A 10,389-nucleotide genomic window follows, 5' to 3' on the forward strand; every position below is an offset into this window, starting at 1 on the left:
AAGGTGGCAGAAGCCTTGCACTTGCCACTCTCACTTATTCGCCCATTCAAGGTGATTGTGGGCAACGGGGCAGCTGACAAACTCATATTTTCATAGGTGTAATTGGTATGTTGAAGTGCTAAATGTCAATTCTATCACTTGAAATTGTCTTCATCTAACCGATTATTCTATCTTCTCGAGTTTTATGTGTTTTGTTGAGTGTTCTAGGAAGGATAGCTGAAAAGAGGAGAAAATGGGGCAAAAAGCGTTCAAGGCAGGAGAGGCACAAACAGAGAGACCCGGCCGGGTTAATTTCCAGTACAATAATCAAACCCGGCCGGGTAGAGCCTGAGGCCAGCAAGGAGTCTGAAAAGGAGACCCGGCCGGGTTAATTTCCAGTACAATAATTCAACCCGGCCGGGTACTGTAGCTTGACGCGTCTGAAAGCTGAAAACGCGATTTTTGAAGTGGATGAAATAGAAAAAATGCCTAGGGTTCGAGACACATTCTACCTACCGCCCCTACACACACACATACCCTGAAGAACACCTTTGAGAGAGAGAATTGAAGATTGAAGAGTCCACATCGGAAGATTGAAGCTTCACTCCATAGATCGATCTCACAGGAGTACTTAGTATCTTTATTTCATGTTTTTGTTGGATTACTTTATGTTGAACATGGCTTCCTTTATGAACATGAGTAGCTAAACTTTTCTTGTAGAATTCTTGGTGATGATGCACTAATTTCATAGTTTTTATCCGATTGATTTTGTTCTTGCCTTGCTCTTGTAGTTATTTGATTGTTCTTGAGTTTATTCCTTTCAATTGCTTGATCACCACTTGATTGTGTAGGATTAATTAGATTAATCGGGAGATGAAATAATTAATCCGAAAATAAGAATAATTCACACCTTAATACAATATAACTCGGGAGAGTTGAGGTTTTGAGTGAGGTCATTGATCTAATCGAGCTATTGGGAGTTAGAGGTTTTAGGATTAGAAGGGGACTTCAATCCTAGCATCTAATCTACAGGTTTCTCACCTCGGGAGGGGGTTTAATCTACAATCGTGGTCGACTTAGTAACTCTAGAGACACCAAAAGGTAAGGCGAATCAATTGGATAAGAACTTGGAATTGTGCATCGGATCCTTGAGTTCTACATTTTCTCCATATTATCTTTCATATCATTATCGCACCGTGTTTTCTTATTCTTAATTGTTATTTGCTTATTATATGCTTTTATTAGTTGTTAGAACAAACCAATCTTCTCTTGATTGTCTAGATAGTAGTTGATTTTTGTTCGTGGTAGTTAAGTTGATACGAAAATTGTCTCTGTGGGATACGATACTCTTGCTTACTAATTGCTACACTAGCCCCGTACACTTGCGGGTATTACTTGTGTTAAAATAAGTTGAGTCAAGTTTTTGGCGCCGTTGCCGGGGACAATTGTGTGTCACTATAGCTTAATATCGTGATAATAATTGAGATTACTAATCTAGATTTACTTGCTTTATTTTTACTTTGTATTTTAAGTTCTCTAATAGATGTGTTTCCTTGTTCAGGTTGTATGCACACACGTTCTAAAGGTCCACCTCTAGAGCTTATCGATCCCGAGATCGAAGCATCCAACAGAAGGAGGAACGCGCAGAGAAGGTTAAACCAAAGGATTCGGGTTTCTTCACCCGCTCACAGGTGTCCACCCTCTCCTATCCAGAGAACTCCATCACCCAGTCCATCTCCACCTCCATCACCTATCCAGTACGAGCCTCATTCTCCAATTCTAATGGATAACGGGGAGGAGAACAACAATGAGGATCCTGTCATCCGCCAACTCCGTCTACAGCTGGTTGCCATGCAGAGGCAATTGGATGAACAGAATGTGAGGCCAGTGCCCGTGCAAAATCAATTTGCCTACAGACAGGTTGCTAATCCACCAGTCAACAATGCGGGGATAGCAGCCAACAGCTTTGAATTGAGGGCGGGGTTGATAGACAGGGCAGAAGCAAATGCATTTGGTGGGACAGGCTCAGAAGATGCCAACAAGCACCTCACCAAGTTTATACAAATCAGCAATACAGTGAAGGCGAACGGGGTCACAGATGAGCAAGTCCGCCTCAGATTATTCCCATTCTCTCTGAAAGATGATGCAAGGGACTGGTATGACAGCATGAGTCCTAACTCCGTGCCCACATGGGATGCAATGGTGGAGCTGTTCTTGGAGAAATACTATCCACCTAGTGAAGCACTCAAACGCCAAGCTGAGGTCATTCAATACAAGATGCACCCTCAGGAGAATATCATGGAGGCTTGGAAAAGGTTCAAGCAGCTGATGAGAAGATGCCCCAATCACGGGCTAACTCCGGGACAACAGATCTTAACCTTCTATAGGGGAGGCACGCTGGAAGCAATGCGTGAACTAAACATGAGCGCCGGAGGATCTCTCTTGAAATTGGGAGAAGCTGAAGCACTTGAAGTGATTGAGAGGGTGGCTTCAAATGATGATGGATGGAGAAATGACAGAGGCAAATCTTATAGGGTGGCATCCACCTCCGATAATGATAGGATGGATGCAATATCCAAGCAGCTGGAATTCATAACTGACAAGCTTGGGTATATGGGAACGAGTCAAGTTGGGACTGAGATGCAAGTCGAAGATGTGAACTACGTTCATCAAGGTGGCAACAACAGAAATTTCAACAATTACCGCCCCAACCAAGGAGGAGGCAATTACAACCACTATGGGAACAAGGTGCATCCTAACTTGTCTTACGGGAACCCGAATAATGCCCTGCAACCACCACCCGGATTCCAGGTATCAAACGGCCAAATCGTAGAACCGAAGAAGGATGAGCTGAAAGATGTGCTAATGGCCTTTATGAAGCAAACGGGAGAGTGCATGAAGGACTCCAACAAACGGCTAGTGCAGGTTGAAGCTAATGTGAATGACCTGAATATTCACATGAAGAGCATCGATAACCAGATGAGCCAGATTTCACAGGCCGTGGGTATTCAGCATCAACCGGGCCAATTTCCGTCACAAACAGTTGTAAATCCTAAAGACTTTAAGGATTGCAAGGCCATCAATCTTAGGAGTGGAAAGAGCTATGAAGGCCCAGCCATGCCTACAGAGAAGGAGGAGATCTCTAGAGAAGAGACAGTTGTAGAAGAGGTGGTTGAAGAAGATGAAGCAGTGGAAGAGGTGCCGCCTCCTAAGGCGAGTACCGTGATACCTGCACCCCCTGCTGAGGTTAAGATTCCCTTCCCACAGCGCGTGCAGAAGAAGAAACTAGATGATCACTTCTCTAGGTTTCTTGACATATTCAGGAAGGTGCACATCAACATTCCGTTGGTAGAGGCGTTGCAGCAAATGCCTAGCTACGCAAAATTTTGAAGGAAGTGATCTCCAAGAAGCGGCGGTGGGTGGAGCACGAGACCGTCAACCTGACAGAGAGCTGCAGTGCTATTATCCAGAAGAAGCTGCCCGCTAAGATGAAAGACCCTGGAAGCTTCACTATATCATGCATCGTGGGGGATAGCCAAGTGGGCAAGGCTCTATGTGATTTGGGAGCGAGCATTAATCTTATGCCGTTCTCATTCTTTCAGAAGTTGAAGATTGGGACACTGAGGCCCACTACCATCACACTCCAGATGGCCGACCGATCTGTGTCGTATCCTAGGGGGATTGTTGAAGATATACTCGTCAAAGTCAATGACTTCATATTTCCCGTGGATTTCGTGGTGCTTGATATGGAGGAAGACCGGCATGTCCCTCTCATCCTGGGAAGACCTTTCCTCGCTACAGGGAAGGCAATGATTGATGTGCAGAAGGGAGAGCTCACACTCCGACTTAATGATGAAAGCGTCACATTCTCTATCTACAATGCGATGCAAAGACATGATGACGAGGATACAAGGAGAGTGGAGCACTGCAACATGGTTGAAGTGGTCGATGACTGTGTGAGAGGGATGGCCCGAGCCATCTCCCACAAGATCAATTGGAGCGATGCCTATCGCAATCTATCTTTTCTCCTTATTATACTGATGTTATTGAGCCTAATGATGATTTATTGAATTTTGTAGGGGCTCTTAACTCGGCTGAGGAAGTCCCAAAGTTTCGACAGAAATTCCAGCCATTAAGGGATCCGAATGAGGAGGAGAAGAAAGAAGAGAAGAAAGAAGAGCTGAAGCCGTTGCCTTCACACCTTAAGTATGCATTTCTCGGGGAGAATGCTACTTATCCGGTAATTGTATCATCCTCACTCAATACTAATGAACTTGATAAATTGCTGAGAGTGCTTAGGAAGCATAGGGGTGCAATTGGGTGGTCTATCTCGGACCTTAAGGGGATAAGTCCTACTGTTTGTATGCATAGAATTCTCTTAGAAGAGGGGTCTAAACCCAAAGCTCAAAACCAAAGGAGACTTAACCCCATAATGCAAGATGTTGTTAGAAAGGAGGTGTTGAAGTGGTTAGATGCCGGGATTGTCTATGCAATATCGGACAGTGATTGGGTAAGTCCTACCCAAGTGGTAGCTAAGAAGGGGGAATGACAGTAGTAAAAGGGGGAGATGATGAAATGATAGCCACTAGGTTGGTGACCGGGTGGAGAGTATGCATAGATTATAGAGCCCTCAATGCTGCGACTAGGAAAGACCATTTTCCCCTCCCATTCATTGACCAGATGTTAGATAGGTTGGCAGGGTATGAGTATTATTGCTTTCTAGATGGCTACTCCGGATATAATCAGATCTTGATTGCCCCAGAGGATCAGTATAAATCTGCTTTTATTTGTCCTTATGGTGTTTATGCTTTCAGGAGAATGTCATTTGGCCTTTGCAATGCCCCAGCCACCTTTCAGAGGTGTATGATGTCCATCTTTCACGACATGGTGGAAGACATTATGGAAGTATTTATGGACGACTTCTCCGTCTATGGTAGCTCCTTTGATCATTGTTTAGAAAATCTAACCCGTGTTTTGCAGAGGTGTGAAGAAACAAACTTGGTGCTCAACTGGGAGAAGTGCCATTTTATGGTGAGAGACGGTATTGTGCTTGGGCACAAGATCTCTGCAGGAGGACTCGAGGTGGACAGGGCCAAGATCGTGGCGATTGAGCAGTTGCCACCACCATCCAATGAGAAGGCTGTGAGGAGTTTCCTTGGACACGCCGGGTTTTACAGGCGTTTTATTAAGGATTTCTCTAAGATAGCAAGGCCTTTATGTCATTTACTTGCCAAGGATGCAAAGTTTGAATTTTCTCTTGAATGTGTGCAGGCATTCGAGACATTGAAGAAGGCGCTTGTGAGTGCGCCCGTGCTCATCTCACCGGATTGGTCGCAGCCGTTCGAGATAATGTGTGATGCAAGTGACATAGCCGTGGGATCGGCTCTGGGGCAGAAAAGAGACAAGGTATTCAGGGTGATCTACTATGCCAGCCGAACACTAGATCCGGCACAGGCAAATTATACTACTACAGAAAAGGAGATGTTGGCGGTTGTATACTCGTTCGACAAGTTCCGTCCCTACCTCATCGGGGCGAAGACTATTGTGTTCACAGACCATGCCGCCATCCGCCACCTCTTTGCCAAGGTGGATGCCAAGCCAAGGTTGATAAGATGGGTCCTTCTACTGCAAGAATTTGATTTAGAGATCCGGGACCGGAAGGGATGCGAGAATGTGGTGGCTGACCACTTATCAAGATTGGAGCACTGTTTTGAAGGTGAAAATATGAAGGTGCCCATCAATGAAGAATTCCCCGATGAGCATCTTTTCTTTGCTCAAGGCTCATCTCCGTGGTACGCCGATATTGTGAACTTTTTGGTGGCGCGAGTCATCCCCGAAGAGTACAAGGCATATCAAAAAAAGAAGTTCTTCCACGACGTCAAGTTCTACTTTTGGGACGAGCCGTTCTTGTTTAGGCGGTGTGCCGACATGGTGATAAGAAGATGCATTCCCGAAGATGAATGGGAACTTGTGATGAGGAAATGCCACTCTAGTCCTAGTGGAGGACATTTTGGAGCCAACCGAACGGCGATGAAAGTGCTTCAATGCGGTCTTTATTGGCCAAGTATCTATGGAGATTGTCAAACATTTGTGCTTCATTGCAATGAATGTCAAAGGACCGGGGGAGTGTCAAAGAAGAAAGAGATGCCTATGACTACTATTGTGGAGGTGGAGCTTTTTGATGTATGGGGGATCGACTTTATGGGTCCCTTTCCACCTTCATCCGGGCATCAATACATACTCTTGGCGATTGACTATGTCTCAAGGTGGGTAGAGGCTATCCCCACCCACGCCAATTCCTCCAAGGTCGTGATTAGCTTTGTGCAAAAGAACATATTCACAAGATTTGGGGCTCCAAGAGCTTTGATTAGTGATGGGGGGACCCACTTCAAGAATAGGTGGCTCGAGCTCGTGTTGCAAAAATTTGGTGTCAAGCATCGAGTTACTACCCCCTATCATCCTCAAGCAAATGGTCAAACGGAGTTAGCTAATAGAGAGATAAAGGGGATACTTGAGAAGACGGTGAATGCTAATAGGAAAGATTGGTCTATGAAGCTCGATGATGCTCTTTGGGCATATAGAACGGCGTACAAGACGCCGATTGGCATGTCACCATATCAATTGGTGTTTGGCAAATCTTGCCATCTTCCCGTGGAGCTAGAACATAAGTCTTATTGGGCGGTGAAGCAATTCAATGCCGACTACTACAAGGCGGGGAAGGAGAGACAACTCCACCTTAACCTTCTCGACGAGTTTAGAAATGAGGCATTTGAGAACTCTTCCATCTATAAGGAGCGTCTCAAAAACTATCATGACAAGATGATCGAGAAGAGGGAGTTCTTCCCGGGGGATTCCGTGCTACTCTTCAATGCACGAATGAAGCTCTTTCCCGGAAAACTCAAGTCCAAGTGGTCCGGACCGTTCAAGGTGAAAACGATGATGAAGAATGGAGCCATAGAGCTTCAAGGAGATGATGGAAGAGTTTTCACGGCCAATGGCCAAAACCTGAAGAAGTTCCATAGTTATGAGCAAAAGGAGGAGGTGTTCGTGCTTACCTTGGAACACGCCCAATGAGCTTGCAAAACGTCGAGCATGCGACGTTAAAAAGTTGCGCTATAGGGGAGGCAACTCCTAATAGGTATTTTTTATTGCTTTTGTGTGTGGTTGTGGTTTTTTTTGTTTTTGGTTTGTTTCTTTTTATTCCTTTCTCTTTGGTGAGTTTGTTTCCTCCATCTAGTGTTATATCTTTCTAATTCTCACTCTAGTGGCTCCCTCTTGGAATTTTGGAATTGGGATTTGTGGTTTTTGAGTTTGGTGCAAGGCTTGGAAAGGAAAAGATGCATTAGGCGGCAGAAACCACCCAGAAAGTGAAACCCGGCCGGGTTATTATTTAGTTCAAAAATTCGACCCGGCCGGGTCCGTTTGCAAGCCATTCGAAGTCAGGAAGTGGTCAAAAATTGCAACCCGGCCGGGTCAATATTCAGTTCAAAAATTCAACCCGGCCGGGTAGGAGGGACGCGTCAGGAAGTTTTCTCAAAGTGCAACCCGGCCGGGTTAAATTTCAGTTTAATAATCCGACCCGGCCGGGTCCGTCTGCGTGAACCCTAGATCTACATCAGGTACGAATTTTTTTCCTTTTTCCCTTCCTTCTTCATAACCCAACGGCTCCCCCCTTTCTCACCACACAAATTGCTTAAAAATTGTTCACTACTCTCTCAATACCACCCACAATTTCCTCCACCCAACCCTTAAACTTGTGATTTGAAAGTGTTTCACCGTTTAATTTGTGGATTTTGGTCAATAACACGAAGAACACAAGAATTTCTACAATTTTCTCCTTCTCAACACTCAAGGTATGTTTTCTCTTGTCCACCCTCCTAGTTCATGGAGTAATGGCTAGACATTGAGATGGGTTTGAAGATTATGGAATATGTGAGTTGAATTTGAGAAGTAGGGTGCTTGAGGTGTGAAATATGCCTATAATTGTTGAATTGCTTGTGGGTATAGCCTTCAATTAGGAATGGGTATAGTTCAATAGTGAATTGTTGAATTGCTTGAGCTATAATTTGTTGAAATATGCCAATATGCTTGGTTTGAGATATAACTTGATTATGTGAGCTTGGGCGTAGGGATTGAGTCTATCTCCCGTGTTAATTGTTTTATTTGAGTTTTAGAAATTGAGTCTATCTTTCTAAAGTTCATCTTATTGTTAACCCTATATGATTGAGATTTCAATGCAATTGAGATTGAAAATTGGTTTGTTGGGAGTTTGATGAAAGGTATAGGGATCGAGTCTATCTCCCTAACTTGATGTCATAGCTTTTGATCTTAGGAAATGAGTCTATCTTCCTAATTTCACCTAGCTTTGTTTATAAATCGTTAATTGTGGACTAAAGTTTGGGGGAGTTGGCTCCTTGTTGTGGTTGATTCCAGGTACAATCTCAGATGGCCAACTTTGCTAACCCTCGGGCTTTGAATGTGACTTTAAGAAACAGAGATGAGAAGAACAGATGGGCAGCATTGGCACCTTTGGATAGTATGCCGTCCCGGTACCCGGTGGTTGACTTACTCACCGATATGGGCATTCAGGACTCTTGGGAAACGCTCAGGGACGCGGGCCACCTTAACTTTCTCTTTGCAGACCGCTATGGATCGTACAAGGCCCTAACCTTGGAATTCCTATCCACTCTCCAAGTGAATTACATCGACAGAGTATTGGTCTCCATCACTTTGCGTTTGGACAATGTCGCCCACACTCTCACTTTGGCGGAGTTCAACTCTATCTTTGAGCTACTCGATGACAATGAAGAAGGGTATATTGAAGAGCCTCAGGATTATAACAGTCACGACTTCTGGGGTCGCATTACATTAGATGAGGCTACGTCTAGCCAAGGCCCTACTTTTACCCCATCCCGTGCCAAAATCAACTCCATTCGGAACCCGGTGTTGAGGTACATGGCCAAGGCGTTGGTTTGTTTCCCGTTAGCACATAAGGAACTGGGAAGCATTTCCGAAGTTATACTCTTCATGCTATGGGGCATGTTGGCCCATCGACGGATCAATACCGGATACTATATGATCAAACATTTGGAGAGACAGGCGAAGAAGAAAAGTGGCAAATTATGCTGTGGAGGTGTGATCACCCGCTTGGCCCTCCATTTTGGGGTTGACATAGAGGAGCGCCACCCAGATTCGGGGAGCATGTCAATCGATTGGGACATTCTGAAGAAATCAGGCATGATCACTGTGGACGGCAGGGGCGCCGGGTATTTTGTTATAGACCCGAATACGCTATTCAGATTCCCCTCCCCTCAGCTAACCGCGGTTGGGGGGTGGAATTATCAGGCCAACTGGAGGATGAACTCCGAGGATCATATGGCGAGAATAGCAAGTGATCCCCCACAAGGCGAAGGATTTACAGGTCAACGGCCAATGCGTGTGGGCCCACGCCAATTCCCACACCCAGAGATACCCGACGAGCCCCTACCCATTCGGGATGATGATCCAAACACGGAAGAAGATGAGGAGGCAGCCGAGTCCAGCCAGCCAAAGAGGAGACGTCCGGTTGGCCGACCATCTACGGGCAACCAACTGGCCGAGATACTTGAAGGAATTCAAGGCATACGCCTCGACCAGCAGCAGTTGCGGGAGGAGAACCAAATTTGGAGGACTCAGCAGGAGTCAAGACTGGATCATTTTGGGGAGCAAATAGGCCACCTACAAGCTCAAGGTGACGCCAGGTGGGCAGAGGAGCAAGCCTTCTATCGCGCTTACTACGCAAGATTTCCTCCACCCTCCGATTAGAGGTATCACACCCCATCCACTTCTTTTCAAACTTATTCATTCCTTCGTATTGAATAAGTTTGGGGGAGTCTGACGTGGATTGGTGGTGCTTCCCTTCCTTCCCCGCTATCTCCGTGGATGTTTCGTGAACTGTCTGTTTTTTTTGTTGTTTCCCTATTTGTTTGTGTACGTCCCTCCTGTGGGACTTGAATATGGGCATGTACTGATCGCATAATTATTCATACTATGAGGTGTTTATTTTGGGCGCTTATGACGATTTCTTGTGAAAATGCTTTGTGAAAATGGTGGGGATATGCGTTATTGGTTATGATTTGCTTTTGAGTGAATTGCTTGTTTGCTTGTTCAATGCCGATACCAAGTGAGATTTGAGCCGAACCTTTATTTCAGTGTGATATTGTCAAATACTTGTTGTTGTTTCTAGAACTTGCTCCCGATCATATTAAGTCTACATAGTGAATGTGAGTTTAGGAGATGACGTTAGGCCATCCTTCTTAAGCCACGTTATATATCCAAATCTATGACCTTATTCAAAATATTTCTCCCTAGCTAGCCACCTTGAGCCTTTTAAACTTTTTTTCTTTGGAAGCTAAAAAAAAAAAAAAAAAA

General features: G+C 45.0%; 1 pseudogene; it reads left to right on the forward strand.

Moving 5' to 3' along the window:
* Window positions 1–232: 232 nt before the first annotated feature.
* Window positions 233–7,053, forward strand: LOC121781617 (annotated as a pseudogene).
* The last annotated feature ends 3,336 nt before the right edge of the window (window positions 7,054–10,389 follow it).

This window comes from Salvia splendens, chromosome 20 (genome assembly GCF_004379255.2).
Source record: "Salvia splendens isolate huo1 chromosome 20, SspV2, whole genome shotgun sequence".
Classification (NCBI taxonomy): domain Eukaryota; kingdom Viridiplantae; phylum Streptophyta; class Magnoliopsida; order Lamiales; family Lamiaceae; genus Salvia; species Salvia splendens.